Raw genomic sequence first — 24,879 nt, forward strand, 5'->3', positions numbered from 1 at the left:
CCACTGATAAAGTTTTTTAATTTATAAATAAAAATCCCGGATTACTGTGCGACAAAAGTTGCACTCACCACTCCCATATAAACCGCATACCCACTGGCCCCAGGGGACACCAAGCATCTGGGCATGACTTAGACAAAGAAAGGTGGTCTGGAAAAGATCCTGGAACAAATCATGGGACAAATGAGGCAAACGAGGTAAAAGATCCTCCAGCCAACGAACAACCCAAATGGAGCCCAGGAACATCCAAACCTAGCATTGGTATCGATAAGCACCTCCCAGTTACAAAAACTGAACATTTAGTTCAGGTACACTACTTAAACACAGTAGAAGACCACTACGGAAAATGCCAGCAGCCTCCGAACTTCATTAGTGAGGGGGCAGAACAAGATAATAGCAAAGGTGGAAATAGAAGGGTAGAGACCCCAGAGTTTATACAAAGCGAACAAAGTATAAGAACAAACATGTGCGTGGACAATACAACAGCCCCAATTCCCGCACCCCGGACAAAGGCAAAATATTGTTCTCAGGGCAGCCCTGGAAATTATAACCTTAGTAACCAGCCTGGGTGGATCATTGATTCGCCTGCACCATCGCGCCCAGCACTGGACCTGGAAACCAATAAAATCAAAGGAAAAAGGGACAATTGGCCTCCAAAAAAGCAACCCGACGAAGAACAAAGGAACAAAGAACTGCAACTGGGGAGGGAAAAAGGCCAGGTAAATCGAACATCTATTAGTCGGGCAGTTACCACTCAAGACAGACAAAATGAGAACACCCAATTCCAAGGAAGACTGTCGCAGGAAGGTGGCGGGCACACTGAGATCCGGTCTGAAACAACTAAAAAGCCTGAAGCCACAATCTTGTTTATGCCTGAGTACTCCTCAAGAGGAAGTCACGACATCCTGAACAGGTCTAACATCTTATTTCTTGTCAACTCCCTGCCAGCCTTACAGAATGTAACAACTAAAGATCTCCTCTCAGTAAGATTCATACCAAAAAAAGAATTAGAGAACGGGGAATTAACAGAAACAGTCTGGGCCTCACCTTGGATAGCGGAACAGATCTTAAAATGTTCAAACACAATGAAGACCTGGGGAATATCCATCGCTACTCCGCAAAAAGAACTATATCCAACAATACTTTTTGAGAAAGCTTCAAACCGAAACATGATGCATAGGCAAGAGGCAAAAGGCAATTTTGGCTCGATACTTCAGGGAGCAATCAGCTCCAAACAACAACTCCCTGAACGAATAAACTTGAGTAATATGAGGTTTTGCCTGTTGGCTAATTCCCCTAGAAACAGTAGGGGTAATCCCCCACAGTTACAGAATTGCAAAGAGCAATCTTTTAGAAGCTTGTAGCAAAAAATGGATAGCTTGAACATAAAAAATAAAATCAGTCCCATATTAAAAATTCTAAGCTGGAACATAGCAGGTTTAAAAAACAAAATGGAAGATAAAGACTGGGTTGAATTTATCAAAAAACAAGACATCAGCTGCTTTCAAGAAACTTGGTCTACTCATGCTATTGACCTAGATGGGTTCTCCACCTTCCACTTACCTGCTATTAAGCAAAAAAAAGGAAGACCCTCGGGAGGTCTGAGTATTTGGATCAAAACTTCATTACTGAGGAACTCCGTAGTAACTCACACCGTACAAAGCAAGGGAATCCAGATGCTTGCAGTCAAACACGAGGAATGGTCACTCGAAATAGTAAATTTGTATTTCCCACCTATCAGCCGGGCTCAAGTTATGCCAGGGGTGCGGCTCCTTAAAGAACATATCCTAAATAAAAGAACCATGGATCGGAGGATCCCAGTACCAGGTCACACGAATAATCGCTCTCTCCAACTTTGTAAAACCTTTTTTTTTATATGTGGCGACTTCAACACTAAACCTCATTCTATCCTCTGGGAGGAACAAGTAGCAGAGGAAGATTATGCTTGGAATATCCCAACGCCTCTTATCCAACGTTGTAATGACTCCAAGAAAGGAGAATTAATCTTTGAAGCATTAATAGAAGGAGGATTTCGCACATTAAATGTGAGAACAAAGTCAGATAAAATCTTTAAATCTACCTTTCGAACTGGAAAAAGGCAAAGCATAATTGACTATATGGCAATAAACATCGAAGCCTGGCACTATGTCATCGATATGGAAATAAGGGACAGAATCGAGAGTGATCACGACCCACTGCTAATGGAGATAGTCCATCCGGACACGAGCCCAGGGAAGGCGGAGTCTCCATTCAACGGAAATAGCCTAACAATAACTATGAGACCAAACAGGAAAAACATATTAAGGTCAAATGAGGATGAACCTTATATGAGTGTTCCCAGCCAAACCTGGGTGTCATTACTTAGCACGTTCTTAAACCCATTAGTTAATGACGCTATACCCCTCCTGTACAACTTTAATAATTTGCTATTGCAAACAAAAAAGGAAAAGATCAAGCATCCTCAAATCAATCCTAAAATGATGGAGGGCTGGTTCGACGAAGAGTGTTTAAAGCTAAAAAAGACCTTATCACAAGCACTGAAGAACCGGCACTTGAACGATTCAAATGAGCAACATTTTCATGGATGTAGGCAACAGTACAAAAAACTATTAAGATACTAAAGGAAGATATTTCCACATAAACTTTGGAAAACTTTACTGCAAGCAATAACGGCAGGGAACTCCAAAAAGTTTTGGGAGATTGTCAGGTGGGGATGCGAAGGTCCTCCGAAAAACCTAGAACTGAATATCAACCCTCAACTTTGGGTAAAGCATTTTACTGCCTTGTATCAGGAAGTGGCCAAAACAGCACCAGGGATGACCAATAACCCAAACATCCTCACTCAAGGGCTGGCAGGCAGAAATCAAAGATTAAGTAAAGTACTTCCTCTTCAAAAGACCCACGCAGCATCTTCAAATCTTCTTGTTAGATCGGTAAACGGAACCCAGAATGTACTAGTCTCCAACGAATTTCCCTGCACAAATTCCACGCAAGTAGCCTATGTCATTCCACGTGCAACGAAGTTAATATCGGAATTCAGCGAAAAAGAGATCAAACAAGTTATCCTTCTCCAAAAGCCGCATAAGGCTGCAGGCCCAGATGGCATCCCTTCAGATGCTTACCGTAACCAGCTAACGTCATGGTTACCTGCTCTAGCCCGTCTATTCAACAGTGTTTGGCATTATGAGGTAATCCCTCCTTCTTGGAAGGAATCAATAATCGTTCCAATTCACAAAAAAGGGCCTTGGGACATGGTGAGCAATTATAGACCTATCTCGCCACTTGATAGTGTTGGAAAGATTTTTGCCAAATTGATCCAGTCGCGTCTAGACCAATGGCTAGAGGATGGAGATTTAATATCAACACACCAAGCTGGTTTTAGGCGAGGCCAAAGTACAACAGACCAACTTTTTAAGCTAAACATGATCTGTGCTAAATACGCCACCCTTAAAAACTGTCCATTATACCTGGTCTTTGTGGATCTCCAAACAGCCTTCAACAGCGTAAATCGCCAAACATTATGGCAGTTATTGTCGGACATGGGCATACAGGGAAAAATCTTAAGGCTGCTAATTCTATTGCATACAGGAAACACTGCCAGGGTCAGATATTCTACGAGAAATGATTATACGGCCGAAATTCCAATTGAGCGAGGTGTAAAACAAGGCTGCGTTTTGGCCCCAACCTTATTCAACTGTTATATAAATAAAGTAAGTCAGGTTTTGAAGGAATTAAATCTGGACGTGCCAAAACTAGCCAACGAAAGTATACCTATCTTGCTCTTTGCTGATGACGCCGTACTACTGGCAAGAACAGAGATAGCAATGCATGGACTACTTAGGGGCTTCGAATCTTTCTGTACCTCAAGGAGCATGGTAATCAATGAGGGGAAAACAAAGTTTATGATTCTCAACCAAAAACAGACGTTGCAATCGACTTTTAGGGCAAATAATAAGCCTTTGGCCCGAGTGGCCACTTATGATTACCTGGGCTGCAGATTAGATGAAAAACAGACATGGAAACCACAAATCTACAAAAGCAGAATTTTCTTGGCCCAACAAGCCGGAGCAGTTCTCAGATTTGCAAAAGCTACAGGCAATCACTCCGTGAGCTCCGCACTGCTTGCATATAAAACAAAAGCAAGAGCCGCAGCACTTTACAGCTCAGAGATCTGGGGATTCAGAAAGATTCCATCAATACAAGTAACCGAGAACAAATTTTTACACCGATTACTTTGTCTAGGCAATGCTACACCAATGAATGCAATAGGAATTGATCTACAGATGAGAAAGGTTGAGGACTACATCGTTCTGGCTCCAGTAAGATACTGGATCCGTATTTGGACAAAAGAGGCTCTTAAACCATTTAGAGACGTACTTAAGGATATCATGAAGTTGCAAAACCATCGGAAACTGCCCTGGTTCAAACATATTTCAACTATCCTGGCTGCTATTGGCCAGGATGACTTTTGGCCCCATCCAGAAAAAATCGGAAGGCCTAGTCTAGCTGTTATAAAAAAGGCATATTGGGAGCGAAAGACAGAAACTATGTGCGAGTCTCTTAGCCCTTTATTCAAGCGGTATATTTTGTTTAACCAAGAGCTTAAACCAGCAATATTCATAGACAGTATTTATCCGGAGGAAAAAAGGGCTCTCTACTTTAAATTCCGTATGGGCATACTACCAGTGACAGCGGTGGTTAACAGATGGCAATCCGCTCCTCCGGGTAGATTAGAATGCTGTCCATGCCTTCATGGCGGTCCGGAAACACTTTCCCACTTCCTTTTATTATGCCACTTTACGCTCAGACTCCGTAAACTGTACCTTCGTCCACTTTTCAGATCTTACGGAGTTAGGAAGTGCAAGGAGGCGGAAGCGCTATGTATGCGTTCAGATGAGAAATACATTGTGATAAAGGTCTCAACTTATATCTTGGAAGCATGGAAACTTCGTCTATCAATGCACCCACAGTTGGTACAGGCATAATAGTCTATGTTATCCCGTAGCTATTGAGCCTGGGAAATCGGTGCAGGGTAGTGAAAAACTGGGTTAGGCCTCGGGCTTTTATTAAATGGTTGGAAGGCAATGCAAGGCCCCAAATGATTCGTCCCATAATAAGACATTTTAAATATCAGACTTATAATGTTTTTCTAGAATAAGTTAAGTTTTATGTAAATTATGGTCAAATTAGGTTTTACGATAATACATGGTAAATTGGATACATTTTTGGCACATGTTAAATCAAAAATTCAAGCATATTTTTCTTTTATTGAGATGTTTTATTCGATGTGATTTTTATTGAGTTTGATGGATTGATATCTATTGTGTGATTATTGTTAAGGCCGGATAGGCTAATAACAATTAAATAAATGGTAAATGGTAAATATATTGAGACCTAACTGGACTTAAGTGGAGGTTAGTGGCCTATTGCTAAGTGTAGGTACTTACTTGCCCTTACCAATGACCCATATTCCAACATATAGCACTTTGTATAGCCAGACATTCCTTTTGAGTAGTCACCTATGCCATCTCATAAGCCAACAGTTTCTGACTAATGTTTAAAACTGGGTGTTCCCCATCCTAAAATCCTGTAGCAAGACTGCCTAAAGACTAGTTCCAGATTCGTCTATCTGTAAAACAAAAGGTCTTTGAAAATCTGGACACCTTAACACTGGACCCACTGCTAATGCTGCCTTTAAGGTGACAAATGCCTGTTTCTCCTTTTGCACCCAGGACACCTGATTGGGAGATGATTTTCTAAGTAAAGTTGTAAGTGATTCAGATATGGTGGAGCAGTATGGACCAAACAATCTATAATATCCTACAAATTGAAAGAAGGACTAGCCTCTTTTTTTGTTCTTAGACATTGGGATCATAACCAGTGCCTGCACTTTTTTTAAATCTTGGGGTCAAACCTCACTTTTTCCAATATAATACCTTAAATATTACATCTGGTTGACAGGTGTTGTGTATTTTGATGGGTAATCTATTGCCTGGCTTCTCTCAACACTTTTAAAACAATTTCTAGAAGGCCTAAATGGGACTTCCACCCATGACTAAATATGATAATGTCATCCAAATATGCTGTTGTAAAGTCCTTATAAAGTTTGGCAGTACTGTAAACTGTAATAACTCAAAGGGTGTTGGAATGCCAATTTTGGTCGTCCGAACGTCTCAAAGGGACTTGCCAATAACCTTAGGAAGGTTGAAAGTACTGATATATTAGGCTGCTCCCAATTCTTAAATGGGTTCATCTACCCTTGGCAAAGTATAAGCACCGAAAGTAGATACCATACTGGACTTACGGAAGTCTTTATAGACACTAATGAAACTGTCCACCTTTGGAAATAGCAACAGTTGGTGCCATCCATTAGTTTCCTGATATTGTCACTGCATATCTTTCCTGATATGCAGTGACAGTACAGCTTCATGTTCTCTTTATACAGCAGCCCTTCTGCCCTCCATAATTTGGAGGGTTTTACTCTTAATCATAATTCCTGGTTTTGTTTTAATGGCATGCTCTATGAGGGTTATATTCCTTGAGAGTGGGAAAAATACATCTTCAACTTTCTCCAACAGTGCTGTTAGTTCTGTTTCCTATTTTGCTGATACTGAGTTCTAGAACACATCTCACCCAAGCCCCCATTTCACATATGGAATCTTCTCCATCAGATAATCTATGATGGCCACCAAGTTGGGGTCCACGGGTTCATACCATTTTTTAAAGAAATGAATATAATGGATTTTGGAACCCCTTTATTCTCTCTACATGAATTATGCGATAAGATAGAGATCCTATCATTTCCGTCACCATATGGGAACCCTGCCATTTCACTAGCATCATATTATCCATGCTTTGGAACAATACTAGCATCTTATCTCATATTTCTAGGGTTCTCAGTTGGGCACCTATGTTATATTGTGCTTCCTGGACTCTTTGTGCATCACTGACCACAGCTACTTGGCAGAGGTGCTTTTGTCACTTAGCAACAGATTTATCTCTTGACTCTCATGGCATTGCTTGCAGAAGGAGTGGTCTGTGCATAAATTCCTGACAAATAAAATTACTGCAGAATAGTCTGCTGAGTTTTCTCCGCCTCTGGATGCCCTCTAGTAAGGACACTATGAGCTATCCTGAAAACTCTTCTGCTGAAAAAGGAAGGTTTTTCTGCTTGGGAAGCTTTCATACACATCAACCCTTTCACCCATCTGAAGTATGAACACAATAGTGTAGCAGAAGTGTCACCTTCATGTTGGGCTCATTGAGCCTAGGCTAGGGTAGGGTCCTAGTGTTGCTCTTGTCAAAATGTTCCCCTAGTTTCACAATATCAATCTATCCCATGTTTTATTTACTGTGCGGTTAAAGCTCTAGGTCACTTTTCCCTTCCACGTCTGTAGGAAAGTACCCTGTTTGGCATGTTACACCCAATTTATGCCTGATGTTAGTGTGTTTGACTGTCACTGGGATCCTGCTAACCAGGACCCCAGTGCTTATGCTCTCTCTCCTCTAAATCTTGTCACTGTATACTGGTAACCCAGTATTTAATCCCAAATTGGCATACTGGTCACTCCTTATAAGTCCCTAATATATGGAACTTAGGTACTCAGGGCATTGGGGTTCCAGGGGATCCCTATGGGCTGCAGCATTAATTTTGCCACCCATAGGGAGCCCATGCAAATGCTTCTACAGGACTGCCATTGCAGCCTGTGTGAAATGGTGCATGCACCATTTCACAGCCATTTACACTGCACCAGGTCACTTACACGTCACTCCTATACCAGGCCTTCCAACCCCGAAGGCTGGGTGCAAAGTACCTGTGTGTAAGGGCACCCATGTGCTAGCAGGGGTGCCCCCACATCATCCAGGACCATTTTCTGCGTGCACTGGACATAGGTCAATACATTTGTCCAGCTTCACAATGGTAACTCCGAAAATGGGCATGAAAGGTGTCTAACATCTTCAAATTATACCCAATGCTGATTCTAACATTGGTTATATAATTCCATGCACTCTGGGGGGGCTCCAGAGTAGACCCACAGTACTGCCATACCAGCATTCTGAGGTTTTCCAGGCAGCCCCAGCTGCTGCCACCTCACAGACAGGTTTCTGCCCTCCTGTTGCTCAGGCAGCTTGAGCCCAGGAAGGCAGAACAAAGCATTTCCTTTGGGAGAGGTGTGTTACACCCTCTCCGTTTGGAAATAGGTGTTACAGGCATGGGAGGGGTAGCCTCCCAGAGCCTCTGGAAATGCTTTGGAGGGCACAGATGGTGCCCTCCTTGCATAATCTAGTCTGCACTGGTTCAGGGACCCCCAGTCCCTGCTCTGGCGTGAAACTTGTAGGAAAGTACCATCTTGCCTGGCATGTTACCCCCATATTTCACTGTATATATGTTGTCTTAGTGTATGTGTCACTGGGACCCTGACAGCTAGGGCCCCAGTGCTCATAAGTGTGCCCTGTATGTGTTCCCTGTGTGATGACTAACTGTCTCACTGAGGCTCTGCTAACCAGAACCTCAGTGGTTATGCTCTCTCTGCTTTCTAAATTGTCACTAACAGGCTAGTGACCAATTTCACCAATTCACATTGGCATACTGGAACACCCTTATAATTCCCTAGTATATGGTACTGAGGTACCCAGGGTATTGGGGTTCCAGGAGATCCCTATGGGCTGCAGCATTTCTTTTGCCACCCATAGGGAGATCTGACAATTCTTACACAGGCCTGCCAGTGCAGCCTGAGTGAAATAACATCCACGTTATTTCACAGCCATTTACCACTGCACTTAAGTAACTTATAAGTCACCTATATGTCTAACCTTCACCTGGTGAAGGTTGGATGCAAAGTTAGTTAGTGTGTGGGCACCCTGGCACTAGCCAAGGTGCCCCCACATCGTTCATGGCAAATTCCCCAGACTTTGTGAGTGCGGGGACACCATTACACGCGTGCACTGTACATAGGTCACTACCTATGTATAGCGTCACAATGGTAACTCCGAACATGGCCATGTAATATGTCTAAGATCATGAAATTGTCACCCCAATGCCATTCTGGCATTGGGGGGACAATTCCATGATCCCCCGGGTCTCTAAATCAGAACCCGGGTACTGCCAAACTGCCTTTCAGGGGTCTCCACTGCAGCTGCTGCTGCTGCCAACCCCTCAGACAGGTTTCTGCCCTCCTGGGGTCCAGGCAGCCCTGGCTCAGGAAGGCAGAACAAAGGACTTCCTCTTCCTTTGGAAATAGGTGTGAAGGCTGGGGAGGAGTAGCCTCCCCGAGCCTCTCGAAATGCTTTGATGAGCACAGATGGTGCCCATCTCTGCATAAGCCAGTCTACACCGGTTCAGGGATCATCCAGCCCTGCTCTGGCACGAAACTGGACAAAGGAAAGGGGAGTGACCACTCCCCTGACCTGCACCTCCCAGGGGAGGTGCCCAGAGCTCCTCCAGTGTGTCCCAGACCTCTGCCATCTTGGAAACAGAGGTGTTTGTGGCACACTGGACTGCTCTGAGTGGCCAGTGCCAGCAGGTGACGTCAGAGGCTCCTTCTGATAGGCTCTTACCTCTCTTGGTAGCCAATCCTCCTTCCTAGGTAGCCAAACCTCCTTTTCTGGCGATTTAGGGTCTCTGCTTTGGGGATCTCACCAGATAACAAATGCAAGAGCTCACCAGAGTTCCTCTGCATCTCGCTCTTCACCTTCTGCCAAAGGATCGACCGCTGATTGCTCAGGACTTCTGCAAAACAGCAACAAAGTAGCAAGATGACTACTAGTAACCTTGTATCGCTTCATCCTGCCGGCTTTCTCGACTGTTTCCAGGTGGTGCATGCTCTGGGGGTAGCCTGCCTCCTCTCTGTACCAGAAGCTCTGAAGAAATCTCCCGTGGGTCAACGGAATCTTCCCCCTGCAACCGCAGGCAACAAAAGACTGCATCACCGGTCCTCTGGGTCCCCTCTCAGCACGACGAGTGTGGTCCCTGGAACTCAGCAACTCTGTCCAAGTGACTCCCACAGTCCAGTGACTCTTCAGTCCAAGTTTGGTGGAGGTAAGTCCTTGCCTCCCCACGCTAGACTGCATTGCTGGGTACCGTGATTTGCAGCTGCTCCAGGTCCTGTGCACTCTTCCAGGATTTCCTTCGTGCGCAGTCACGCCTGGGTCCCCGACACTCTAACCTGCAGTACACAACCTTCTGAGTTGTCCTCCGGCGTCGTGGGACTCCCTTTTGTGACTTCAGGTGGACTCCGGTTCACTTTTCTTTTAAGTGCCTGTTCAGGTACTTCTGCGGGTGCTGCCTGCTTCTGTGAGGGCTCCCTGGCATGCTGGGCGCCCCCTCTATGTCCTCATCCAAGTGGCAACATCCTGGTCCCTCCTGGGCCACAGCAGCATCCAAAAACCCTAACCACGACCATTGCAGCTAGCAAGGCTTTTTTGCGGTATTTCTGCGTGGGAGCACCTCTGCAAGCTTCTTCATGACGTGGGACATCCATCCTCCAAAGGGGAAGCTCCTAGTCCTCTTCATTCTTGCAGAACTCCATGCTTCTTCCAACAGGTGGCAGCTTCCTTGCACCCTCAGCTGGCATTTCCTGGGCTCCTGCCCACTCTCGACACTGTCGCGACTATTGGACTTGGTCCCCTTGTCTTACAGGTACTCAGGTCCAGAAATCCACTGTTGTTGCATTGCTGGTGTTTGTTTTTCCTGCAAAATCCCCCTATCACGACTTCTGTGCCCTCTGGGGGTAGTAGGTGCACTTTACACCTACTTTTCAGGGTCTTGGGGTGGGCTATCTTTCTAACCCTCACTGTTTTCTTACAGTCCCAGCGACCCTCTACATGCTCACATAGGTTTGGGGTCCATTTGTGGTTCGCATTCCACTTTTGGAGTATATGGTTTGTGTTGCCCCTATACCTATGTGCTCCTATTGCAATCTACTGTAGCTTTACATTGCTTGCATTACTTCCTTTTGCTATTATCTGCATAATTTGGGTTTGTATATATATATATATATATATATCTTGTGTATATAACGTATCCTCATACTGAGGGTACTCACCGATATACTTTTGGCATATTGTCATAAAAATAAAGTACCTTTATTTTTAGTACTTCTGTGTATTGTGTTTTCTTATGATATTGTGCATATGACACCAGTGGTATAGTAGGAGCTTTACATGTCTCCTAGTTCAGCCTAAGCTGCTTTGCCATAGCTATCTTCTATCAGCCTAAGCTGCTAGAAACACTTCTTCTACACTAATAAGGGATAACTGGACCTGGAACAAGGTGTAAGTACCTCTGGTACCCACTACAAGCCAGGCTAGCCTCCTACACCCTACAGCTGTGTTACATAGGTATTTGCACAAGTAAATTGACATTTCTATATTCCATGGTTATTGTAATTACACGTTTGTGAAAGCACAGACTGACTCCAGATTGTTTTGTGATTGAAGTGTGTTTATTTCTGTGCAAACAAGTGGAGGGGGTTGTAAAATGGGCAGGGGGGATGGTGGAGGAATGTCCATGGCAGAGTCCATTCTATTTGTATCACAGGTGCATTGTCCAAAGGGGCATAGGAAGTGGAGCAATGACAGTTTAAGGATGGACAGGGTGACAAAGTGGGACAGAAGGATGACATTCAGGGGAGTCTCATTTCCTGGCTGGGGTCTTGGCAATGTTCTCTGTCTTGTCCCTGGATCTCAGGGACCGTTTGCGGGGTGGTTCTCCATCTGCAGGGGGTGGGGTGCTGGTGTCATGTTCCTGTGGCGGTGCCTCCTGTCCACTAGCGCCGGCGGAGGTGGAGGGCTGTTCATCGTCCAGGCTAGTGTCAGGGGCCCCTTGTTGTGCCACTGTGTCCCTCCTGGTGTTGACAAGGTCTTGCAGCACCCCTGCAATGGCGACCAGCGTGTTGTTAATGGACTTCAAGTCCTCCCTGATCCCAAGGTAGTGTTCCTCCTGAAGCCGCTGGGTCTCCTGAAACTTGGCCAGTACCGTTGCCATCGTCTCCTGGGAATGATGGTAAGCTCCCACGATGTTGGAGAGGGCCTTGTGGAGAGTGGGTTCCCTGGGCCTATCCTCCCCCTGTTGCACAGCAGTCCTCCCAGCTTCCCTGTTGTCCTGTACCTCTGTCCCCTGAACTGTGTGCCCACTGCCACTGCATCAGGTCCCTGGTGTTGTTGGGGTGGTGGGTTAGCCTGGGTTCCCTGTAGTGGTGGACACACTGCTGCTTGACATGTCCTGGGAACAGAGATATGGGCCCGCTGGGTGGGTGCTGTGCTGGTGTTTCCTGAGGGGGAGGGTCTGTGGTGGCTTGTGCCAACTGTCCTGAGGTCCCTGATGTTCCGAGCTGGTCATCTTGATCCAGTTGTGCAGAGCGGCTGTCATCACTGTGGGTCTCTTCTGTGGGGGGACTGGATATGTCTGGTACCTCCTGTACAGTGACGTTGGGTTGGGGTCCTGCACGGGTGTAAAGGCATGATTATTGCATCTGTGTGTGCCATCATGTGCAATGGGTGAGTGACCCTGCACCCCAGTGCTTGCATTCTTGTCTTGGTCCTTGTGTGATATTTGGTTTGGGGTCTGTGTGGGTATCTGTAGTAGACATGCTTTGGTGATGGGTGTCCATGCTTTGGTGTTGCATGCATGGCTTGGTATTGGGATGGGTGGGTTGTGATAGTGGGGCATATGTGAGGTGTTGGAGTGATGAGGGTGAGGGAGGGAGTATGTGATGTCATGCAGGTAGGGTGGGGGGGATGAGGTAGTAAAGATTTGACTTACCAGAGTCCAGTCCTCCTGCTACTCCTTCGAGGTCCTCAGGATGCAGTATTGCCAAGACCTGCTCCTCCCATGTTGTTAGTTGTGGGGGAGGAGGTGGGGGTTCACCGCCAGTCCTCTGTACAGCAATCTGGTGTCTTGAGACCACAGAATGCACCTTCCCCCGTAGGTCGTTCCACCTCTTCCTGATGTCATCCCTAGTTCTTGGATGCTGTCCCACTGCATTGGCCCTGTCGACAATTCTGCGCCATAGCTCCATCTTCCTTGCAATGGAGGTGTGCTGCACCTGTGATCCGAGCAGCTGTGGCTCTACCCAGACGATTTCCTCTACCATGACCCTGAGCTCCTCCTCAGAGAACCTGGGGTGTCATTGAGGTGCCATGATGTGGTGTGGGTGATGTGTGAGGTGGTGTGTGTTGTGATGTGTGAAGGGATGTGTTGTTGTGGGTTGTTTGCGGTGCATGGATGTTGTGTAAGTTATGGTGTTGTGTGTCTGTGGATGCTGGTGTTGTTTATGGTGGTGTCTCTCTCTGGCGTGGTTTCAGAATTCTGGTAGTAAGGGTTTGTGGGTGATGTGGGTGTGTGCTTTACAAGGGATTGGGTGTGTGGGTGTGCTGTGTGTATGTGTGTCAGGTGTGTGTATTTTGAATTGTCCAATGTGGTTGTGTTTTGTAAATGTGTATGTATTTTGAGCGCAGCGGTGTGTCCCGCCAATGGAATACCGCAGTTGAAAGACCGCCGCGTGGATTCGTGGGTCGTGATATTGTGGGCGTATTCCTGTTGGCGTGACGGTGGAGGTTTTGTTATCGCCAGTTTATCACTGACCTTTGGTGTGGCAGACTTGTGTGGGTGCCTGTATTATGGCGGATTCCGAGCTGTGGGTCGTGATAGCTCTAGTGGAATTCCGCGGCCGTAGCGGTATGTTGGCGGTCTTCTGCACGGCGATAAGCAGCATTTACCACCAGGGTTGTAATGAGGGCCTAAATGCTATGTATTGAAAATAGTGTTGTCTCTTAAAGGTTACTCTGGTCTTTAAGGGTAATTTCACCATATTTTAAGTATTAAGAAGTACTCCATTTTGCAACCCCTTCAATTCTCTGCAATGCATGGTGTCCTGAAATTGCACCTCTGGTTCCGTCCTCCTTGTTACTTATACCTCTGTGTGGCAGGGACACCTGTTTGGAACCACCCGACTGACCAATGGAGTGACCGCCTTTGCATAGGTGCTTACTATCGGAATGGCTTCTTGTTCTTTGGGTATATACTCCTGTGCACCTCCTTCCACTGCCTCTTTGTAAAGTGCTCGGCCACCAATTGAATGATTTTTGTGTTGTGCAAAAATCAATACATAAACAAATAAATACATAGATTGAAGAGAGTTCCACTAAGATTTACCAAGAACGGAGACTGCATGACCACCACATTTTCCTCTGCAAAAACAAGAAATATGCAATGAGGTTAATTAGATAATCGCAGATGCATAAGGTGTTTAACTCTTGTCAAAGGGGCCTGGACGAACCTAAATAATGTAAGACTCTGGGGAGGCCACAAGGCAGACATGGGTTATTGGGCCGTATTGGTGGTAGTTGAAGTTTTGCCAATTGTGTCCTGTGGTCCATTCTATCATGGCTCTGCGATCAGGGCCAGGTGCACTCTTACCACAACTGATTTCTAGGGTAGCAAGAGTAAGCCGTCAATGGCTTCTCCAGGAGATAGTGAGGGGAGCAAGATCACAGAATTCAACAGCCAACTAACAGACACATTAAAGATGTTCGGCCCACCCACTGCTTATCTTAGAAAAAAGAAAGTACTTTTTTGCCAGCACAAAATATAATATGACAAACACTCAGTGGGGCTCAGAATCAAGATTTTAATTGCAACTACGATGTCTAGTAGAGGTAGCAAGATTTTAGTTGCAACTATGATGTCTAGTAGAGTGACCTACCTGCTGTGGTGCCCTCTCTCCTTGTACTAGGAGTTGCTATAGTGTATAACTGTCATCAGTGTTCCTGAACAACAATCAGAGGCAGACAAAAGAGCAAACCCTAACTAAAAACATATTCACCTTGAATAAGAGAAACTGCAGTTACACACCTCATGGCTGTGCTCAGCATGAAGTAATCAACAGGATCCTCTAAGGGAAGCGTTGTCTCCATCCTCCTTCACTACAGTGTCTTCAGGAATGCAGGAAGTACACTTCTACTATCTGGGAGAATTCACTTAGTATTACAAAAATCGCAGAGCAACCACCACAGTTATAGCTGCTTAATTTTGGATAAATTAAAGACGTTAAATTGAGGACGATTTGAGGCCTAGATAGACTCCTTTACGATGGTGAAGCCTTAACACAATTCGAACCATAATACAATGCCTTCAACATTTCAACAAGAGGCTGGTTAACACAGGACAGATTTGTTTCTGCTATAAGTTACAGAAGTTGTAGGATGATACAACATATAATACCTGGTTTCCTAAGTGGAGGGCAGTGTCAATTGTATTGCCTAGACTTTTTACGCAGTGAGGATTTGTTGGGCCAGGGGCTTTTGGTCTAAAAGCATGATGCCAGAAATCTGGTTTTTCCTTTGGAAAGAAAAGGTTTATTTTTCCAGGTTGGGCTTCATTCTGGCTGAAGACTGAAGACTGAGGTACTCAGTCTTGAGTAATAGCTTTCAAAAGCTGTTCTGAAGAAACTAGGCTTCAGAATGGCAAAATCCTTAGTCTGAGTAGTCATTATGCAACATCCGTATAAGAGTAAAGATGTAATATATAGGAGCAGAAAGTGATAAATGGTTGTTAGATGCTTTAAGAGGGCCGAGGTAATTTTTTCAAGCAATGGAAGGACCATTCCTGACTCAAGTGGTGAGGTAAGAATACGTAATAAGGATATTGTTAAATAATCATTTAGGAGCTGGATAAGGTGGGCTGGCACAGAATCAAGAGGGGAAGTGAATTTGAAATGTTTAAGTACTAAACATAGGATAGGTTCTTCAAAAGGTGCAACTTTTGATCAAACAATAGGATATTTTTTCTGGAGCAGGAGACAACTTAATATATGTTACTTGACAATGTTCCCCCTCATATTTTCTATTTTAGAATTGAAGTAGTTAGATCATTTATCACATGCAAATTGGGAGCCTGTTGATCTGACACAGGAATGCATAGAAGGAGTAAGGAAAAGAGAACAGAAACTGTAATTGGAGTCACAGAGGTATTGAACAGTTAACTGTGGATGAATAAAACACGACAAATGTAAGTTGAGATGCATGGCCCTCCCACAGTTGTGAGTTACTTAAAGAAATGTGGTGAGGCAGGTGCAAGAGCCACTCATATTTAACAGGTACAGTTTAGAGATTTGATGATGCAATGTAGAGATACATCAACCTCAACAGATTATCAGACATGGAGAGTAATGTTGCAACACAGGACACAGAGGCCTCTATTAATCATGTAAACAGTGAGATTTACAGACATGCAGGTTGCAGACTTACTGGTGTCTTTTGATAATCAAGTACACAGAGGGATGCAGTGACAGAGTCCAGACATGGGGTCCTCTCCAGAGGCAGCTGGTACATTTGGGAGGGGCGGGCGGGACACACATGCACACTCACACTCACTCACTCATTCATTCATTCATTCATGCATTCAGACACATACAAGCGCACACACACTTATCCATTCACAGCACTCATTATCAAATATTGCAAACATACACGCACACACCAAGCATTCGTTTTAAAAAACACACACACTTATATTCAGCTCTGCCTCGGAGGTCTAAGGAGGGTTGGGACTGTTGCCTTACTTCATTGGCTGGAGGGAAGGCAGCAGTCCCAACTTCGTCACAGAGTGGGATGGGGTCAGTGAGACTTCGGACCCCACCCCACTCTGTGACGAGGTGTCACTGATTGACACTCGCCCTGGGCGCTACAGGGCTTAAACCTGAAGCACCCAGGTCGGAGTCAATTGGTGACACTTCCCCTCGTCACCGAGGGGAGGGCCTTGGGGCACCTTTGCTGAGTTGAGGAGGTCACGCCCATAGGAGCTGTGATCTATTCAGCCCAGCAAAGTTCAGCTCAGGCTGCCAGGAGCCCGCGCAAATCGTGCATGTCTAGCTCCTGGCTGCCTGACCTGAAGATGAAGAGTGTCTGTCAGGCTGACCTTTGCTCAGCCTGACACTCTTTTTGAGGGGCAAAAGGTGGGCGGCATGGCCCATCAGCCCCAATGGACGGGCCGTGGCTGGTCCTCTCACAATTAAGGGACACAGAGGTTTGACAGGACGAATTGTGACAGTTTTAGGGACCATGCTGTAGAGTATATACTGGCCGAGCTAAACAGTGGTTCACAGTTCATGTCAATGACCATCTTGCACCATGGTGGGAGTTAGGGAACTAGCATCAGGAGCGACATATAACCTTAGAGGCTGCATACAGAGAGACAGCACTCATATGAATCCCACGTTGCATGTTAACCAAACACCATCAGTCACTCTGCTTGAAATCAGAGATATAGGAGCATTTCATCTTAATATACTATACAGATTTGCCTGCGGGAGCCAGTAAGCACTCTCCACACTGGGATTGAGGGAATGGTTGTACTACAATAATATAATTGGCTGAAACCAGCTATTAATAATATTGTTCCTTGGTCATGGGTACCGTAGTCACTTATGTCAAAATGAGTGCAGCTTTGGGTGGACTCCAGCACCCAAAAGAGTCTAGCAATCAGTACAGTCAGCAGAAGACTGTAACATAGATCGCCATCATCAGAAAATGTAGGAAGCCAGCAAGGAATTTTAAAATGAGGATGTCACATGGGCGTAAACAAAAATGAGATGGGTGGGATGCTTGAATGAATCTCATCCACTGATAACCACTCGGGCCACCTCCCAGTTCATCATTCTTTTGCCCAGAAAATAGGCTGGCGTGTGACCTGAGTAATTACCTGTGGCGGGGATTAACTCTAGTATTCCATCCATTATTTTTTGTATACTTCAAAGATTCTCAAATGGACACTGCGCCAAGAGACATTCAACTTACATTACTCATTTTAGAGAGAAAAGAGGTCAGGAGATGAATTAAGATATAAATGAAAGGGTGGCAAGCAGTGAGGGAATCAAGGTTAGACAAACACACAGAGGCAGATAAATACGCACACACAAATACAGTTTGACACAACTCAAACACCATCAGGTAGACCTCAAGCAATGTGACATAGGGGGACATGGGATGAAAACAGAGGGAATTGGATATACGACTGCAGGCTTGAGGCCAACATACTACTTAGATTATTTGCTAATGAAATCAATTTTGAGGTTGAAGAAAGATTGACATGAATCCCTAACCAGTTCTCTGTCTCTCTTTAGGCAAATAACTTTGGTGACACTTTAGTTTTCATACCCAAAGAATCACTGCCTTGTTTTGAGTGATCAAGTGCCAGGAACTATTCAGGGCTCTCTGAAAGACAATTCCATCTTTTATGTCTTCCCTATAATCATCTATATGTAGCACTACATATATGCATTGCATCTTCAATTCTTTAATGCTAACTTATGACACATAGGTCCAAATTTATGAAAAGTGGCGCTGCATCATATGTAGCGCCACTTGTCCTGCCCCCTTATTGTCCCCCTAATGCAACCATGTGTGCGCTGTATTCAACATACGGTGCACCATGGCGGGAGTTAGGGAACTAGCATCAAACTTTTTGATGCTAGCTTGCCGCTTTGCTGGATCAGCGTCCTGCAAAGCACCTAGAGGCTCACTGAAAATAATGGGAGCCTCCTTTTAATGCCTGCTCTGTGCAGGCATTAAAAATACCACAAAAATGACGCAAAGAAATTTCTTAGATTTCTTTGAGCCATTTTTTCAGCCCCCCCTAACAGGGGAACGCCCCCCCCTTGCATACATTATGCCTGGAGCAGGAATAATGTGCCACAAGCATTACAAACTGGTGCAATTCATGCGTTACGCCACTTTGCAAATATGGTGTGTGGAAAAAGCCACTTTAGCGTTAAAGAAATTACACTACGGCAGTGTTAAGCTGTCGCTAGGGGCTCTTACATATGTGCCCTATAGTTTGACACAACTGTTCCATCTAGGATGTAGTGGAGAACTGTCTTCCAATTTCAGCATAGCAGCAAATGAGGTAATTTCAACAAAGTATTACTACTGTTGGAACTCATCGATTGTGGTACCTGAAAGATTCAGATGACAAGATACTGTTGGGGTCTGTGGAACATGGCATCCAGTATGAAACTTGAGCCCCATTTGGAATATCCTGCTGATGAGACAATTATAAATGGAGCCATCTGTCACAAACTTAGAGACAACAACACAGAAGTGCAAAGCATGAACCCTAGGCTTTTAAAGATGATCATTTAAGGAAGATTTTACTCAGAGTGCTTGCTGCACCATGACACTAAATTTCACTGAAGCTGGCAGACCTAAGCAATTACTTTGATGCAATCGAAGAGAAGTTGAGAGATGGTAAAAAAATCAAATAGAGCTGAGAAATACAGAATCAACATCAAAGGCATTGACATATTTTTTTATTATTAGTCACATTAAAAATGAACAATTTATAGACTGTTCTTAATACAATAGCATCTTCATTAAGTGCCAAGGATAGAAAGTCGATCCTAATTCTAATAGATTGAAGATTCACTTAAGAAATAGCTTTGATACATTTCTTCACTTAAATGCTAACAACAGGTTATGAAATCCAGTAAATCAGATTCCAAAGGTAGAAATGCACTTTTTTCAGGATGCATCTGACACTACTCTCCGATGGCATCAACATATGAGAGACATTCGGGGCTAACTGTGGAAGGATAAAATAGACTACAGAATAACATTCCGTTCTGGTGCTCTAGGATCAGTTTGGACTATCAAAGAATGTCAATGTCCAAGGATGATGGCGATACAGTCCTGGAAATGGGTCCATCTGTGCACTATACGTAGGAAGCAGGACATTAGATGACAAGGTGCAGTTAATCTGGCAGGACCTGGGGGAAGACACAGAGAAGCAGGCAGCTTGGAAATAATATTAGGACAGAAAACTATGGATGGGTTGAAGATGCCCTAACTAGATTACTGTAAATGCATCTTACTTTGAAGAGAGGCCAACAACTACAAGGGAACCTTGCAAAGCCAAGACGATTAACTGAAACAGGGTGAGAACATTGATGAATACTGCACAGAAATAGACAGCACCTATGAGGGTACTGATATTACACCACCTGGAATGCTTTGCTCATGATGGAAGATGTGGCCAAGGAGTGGGAGTAAGGGTTGCATACAGGAACAGTATAAAAGAGTGAGTATTGCTCTCCCTTGAGTGGGAACCAGTGCAGACGTACTGATCCCTCACATAATAGGTCCAGCTGACCTCTTGGGGCAATGATGCGGTCTTAAAACATTATTTCCTTTCAGGTTTATTAAATTTGGGGTTGGCCTCAGTGGAATGAGAGATCAGAGAGTGGAAATTACCTATATTGTTAAGATAAAATTATTTTATTTTTCAATCGCTGTTTTTGAATGCATATTTGTTGACTAACTCAGCTCTATGTGTCAATGGTCAGGGTAATATCACAACGGGAAAGGTCTTTAAACCCACAACAAAATTAAATATAAGATTACTTCTTGGGGAGATATTGGGCTTTTTGATTACTTTCAAACCAAAGTAACTTTGTTAGACAACTTAGCAGTAGGAAAGAGTGTTCAAGATTCTTCTTCTTTTGTTGTTTGTGGATGTCGCTAAATAATTGTTTATTCTAACTTTTGTTTCCTCTAGTTTGGTGTGCTACAATTCAGGTGCAGGGTTTAGAAGCATGTTTTACGTCTGGTCTAATTATTGTACGAGAGTCTCAGAATATTAAAATATATTTGATCATTTGGCAGTGCTTTATTTTTTTACTGATTGATGAAGTGACTGGCTCATAAGAGTCATGGCCAATATAAACTATCAGTTTACCAAAAGGCACAGAATGTGTAAAACTCTTTGGCACATCACTGACCTTTACCAGCAAGTCGGGTTGCTTCCAAACACTATAGGCTTCAAAAAACCTTTGAATGGTGCATTGATGGGTAACTATGAAAAGAGTGCTGTCACCATGCACATGGAATAGTGGTGAAAATATGGCACAAGGCTGTGCACCTATCAATAAAATTCATAGCTAGAAGGCGTCCTATTGGTATGTATGATTCATCTAGCTAATGCTAGTTTTTTTTACTAAACAGCACTTCTGGGGTTTTTGAGCCCATAGTTACAATATTCACAGAAACATTTCAAGTCCCATAAGACAATGTGATGTCTGTTTAAACTTTAGGACTGACCTAAAGGGAGGCATGTGCAACAAGGATACTAGGCTCGCACAACAGCAGCACCACTTAATGTAGGTAGGCAAAAAGTGCAGAAAAGCAGTAGCGAGCATGTTTAAAATATCAAGTTTCAGATGCCTTAGAATGCAGGGGTACAAATTAATCTGTAGTAATTCATAATTTTAAACGTTTCACGAGGTACTATGCGCTTGGCAGTGTTGAAAACTCCTACAGTGTAATAATATTCAGTAAGGAGTACCTGACTGGACTCCCAACTGTGTCCAGAAATGTTTTTTTTTTAAACATTTGAATATAGCACTCTTAGGCCCAGATTTACAAGAATATGGAGCATCAGTACTGATGCACCGGATTTCTTGCTCCCCACCACCTAATGACACCATGTGTGCTCCGTATTGACAATATGGCGCACTATGCCGCACGTTAGGCCAATTGCATAAACATTTTTGGTGCTATTGTGGTGCTTCGCTGCACTAGCTTAAAAAATGTTGACAATAGTGCAGCAAAGTGCAAGAAGGCCCTTTGATTTAAATGGGTGCATCCTTTTAACACCTGCTCTGAGCAGGTATTAAAAATGACGCCAAGAATGGCACAATGAGATCTTGTGGATTTCATTGCGTCTTTTTTGCGGGTCTCCAAATGCTGGAATGCCCCCATTGCATACATTATGCCTGGAACAGGCATAATGGGGCACAAAGGGTTGCAAAGTGACGCAATGCATGCACTGCGTCACTTCGTAAATATGGTGCAGTGATTTTTGCCTTGTTGAGCCACATTAGCGAAAACAAAAATGATACTAATGTGGCGCAAGGAGGCACTAGGGCCTTGTAAATCTGGCCCTTACTTTAGAAATCCATGAGTAGTAATTAGTCTTCTAAACCAGACAGAGTGCTCACAGAGTGAGTTCTGAGAGGTAATGAGGTAATGAGACATGAGAGAGGGTAGTGAGATGTTAGTGTGCAATATCCAAATGTTCTATGCTTAAAACAGTCTACCATAAGTTCATTGGCCACACTGCCAGTTGAAAGACATTATATTTCCAGGATTACTTTTTCTGTAAATTGAATATTTGGACTTTATAACCATCACTGCATAAAACATGTTTGGTAAACACTGGAGAACACAATTTGTGCTTATTTTGGGGGTTAGGCAGCTGAATAAACACTAATAAGAGCTTATTTCAAAAGGTTTGGAAAACACTGGGGGAACACCACTGAAAGCCACAAAAAATAAATAGTAAAAAAAGGACAGCCTATTCGTAACCAACCCCAGTCTGTAAGTTGATTGTTTATTTTATGCATAAACCAAAACAAATAATTTATATAAAATATATAAAAATACCTCACTGACTCCGAGTAAATATTATTTTTATGCAGGAAAGTCACTTCCTCTGTGATCCAAAAAGGTTGCGAGCTAGGTTTATCATGTGACCGACAAGCTCTTGGGTTGGCATAGGTAGTGGCAACACCTTTGCCTGCTTACCATAGCAGACCGTGCACATTTAGACATTATTTCCAGTTGGCGGTTGCTCTTGCTTCCATTGGGCGAGTTGTGTCAGTGAAAAAGAAGGAGGAGATGTGGACTAACAGCCTGAGCTAATGACGTTAGAGTTGTGGAACCAGGATCGAGTCCTAGACTGGATAAACATCTTGTGCTTCTGGGCAAGTCACTGACCTTGTATAATGAAGCTTGGTGCTCAACTAAATTACTCAGATGCCTTTGGGTGAATTTCGCACTGTATCAAATTGTAAAAATCATAGAATGATGTCAGTCGACCCTACTGTAGTGGTAGGGCTGACCTGTCTGCTCTTTGTTTTCTTCCTTTGGGAAGAAAAAATAAAAACAGACGTCCTTGGATCAGTCATTCACTTGGCAGGACTGTTTTCACTGTGAGTGGAGGACATTTATGAATTTTCCCTGTAGAGGACTGCCATGGTGTACACATTGGTCTGTCCAGGAAGAAAGACAGACAATGGTGTTATCTTCCTATGGTCTGATAGAACGCTGGAAGGAACTACTGAGGGAATAACTGAGGTCAAAACGGGGATTATTTTTTAATGAAATGGCATAGGGAGAGTAGGAAATAAGTGAAAGTATGCACCTTAATTTCAGTTGGTTTTACATTCTCGTTAAAATCGTTTTTGGATTTGGCGTCATACAGTGCGAAAACTGATAGACCTTGTTGGCAATCTGAGAACAAAGTGTAATTTGACAAAACAGAAACTTTAACAAATGGCATCATAACATCAAACTAACTTTACGTAGAATGAAAGAGAGCTTTTATGAAAAGAAATTGAACTGACTAGATAAGATACTGGCACAGAGACACACAGCCAAAATAAAGTCTGCAGATAACACCCAAAGATGGAAAAGCCCATCTACCGTTAAAAGAAAACTCTGGTTTATCCAGACATTCTATCAAACCCTAGAGAGAGTTAATAGTATGAAAGATATTAACTAAAACTATTACATGAACATTATTTTGACCTACAGATTTCTCCTCCGCAGGACTTAAAATTAGAGTCACCAAAATGAGATATCCATGACTACCAGTCAAGCAAATCCCTGGTTTCTGATGGATTAAGAGTCGTAAATTACAAGATTTGCAATGATGTGTGAAAAAACCCTCAAATATACATCTTGAAAAGCTCTCAGAATTTGGTGTAGTGATAATGGCCCATATTAGGAGAGGCGCAGAGAGGTATCTCGTGGGTTATATTGCTTAGGATCATTCTACATTTCCTGGTGTCTCTGGGTCAGGAATTACTAAGGAAATGATTTAGAGTTTGGCAGATGGGATATACTATCTGACGGATTCCCCTTCCACTATATTACAAGTGAAATATATCCTATGACACTTGTAATACACAGGATAAGATATCCATCACATTTGTAACATTGTATTCCATCTGCCAAACTATAAATCAGAGGTAAACATCCTTTTTTACGACTTTTTTATTACGAAAGTCGTGGTTAACGAAAGCGTAACAACACTTTTTTTAACCACGACTTCGTATTTTTGTGCCTTAACTACGTATGTTCTGAACAACGAACATGCGTGGTTAAGGTACAAAGAAGGGAGTTGGCGAAGGTAAGTGGTGGGTTTAGGTTTTGGGGTGGGGTTGGGGGGTCAGGGGGTTTTAGGTTTTGGGGTGGGGTTGGGGGGGTGGGGCGTTTTTGGTTTTGGGGAGTGGGTGGGGGTCAGGGGGTTTTAGGTTTTAGGGTGGGGTTGGGGGGTGGGGCGTTTTTGGTTTTGGGGAGTGGGTGGGGGGTCAGGGGGTTTTAGGTTTTGGGGTGGGTTTGGGGGGGTGGGGTGTTTTTGGTTTTGGGGAGTGGGTGGGGGTCAGGGGGTTTTAGGTTTTAGGGTGGGGTTGGGGGGGTGGGGCGTTTTTGGTTTTGGGGAGTGGGTGGGGGGTCAGGGGGTTTTAGGTTTTGGGGTGGGGTTGGGGGGGTGGGGCATTTTTGGTTTTGGGGAGTAGGTGGGGGGTCAGGGGGTTTTAGGTTTTGGGGTGGGGTTGGGCGTTTTTGGTTTTGGGGAGTGGGTGGGGGTCAGGGGGTTTTAGGGTGGGGTTGGGGGGGTGGGGCGTTTTTGGTTTTGGGGAGTGGGTGGGGGGTCAGGGGGTTTTAGGTTTTGGGGTGGGGTTGGGGGGGTGGGGCGTTTTTGGTTTTGGGGAGTGGGTGGGGGGTCAGGGGGTTTTAGGTTTTGGGGTGGGGTTGGGGGGGTGGGGCGTTTTTGGTTTTGGGGAGTGGGTGGGGGGTTAGGGGGTTTTAGGTTTTGGGGTGGGG

The 24,879-nt window shown here is 44.2% G+C and overlaps 1 protein-coding gene across 1 annotated transcript in view; it reads right to left on the bottom strand.

Annotated features, from left to right (window-relative positions):
* C10H16orf89 (chromosome 10 C16orf89 homolog) overlaps window positions 1-24,879 on the bottom strand; it is a 640,978-nt gene that overhangs the window by 149,883 nt on the left and 466,216 nt on the right. The gene's annotated exons all lie outside the window — the stretch shown is intronic.

The sequence above is a fragment of the Pleurodeles waltl genome, chromosome 10, assembly GCF_031143425.1.
Source record: "Pleurodeles waltl isolate 20211129_DDA chromosome 10, aPleWal1.hap1.20221129, whole genome shotgun sequence".
Classification (NCBI taxonomy): domain Eukaryota; kingdom Metazoa; phylum Chordata; class Amphibia; order Caudata; family Salamandridae; genus Pleurodeles; species Pleurodeles waltl.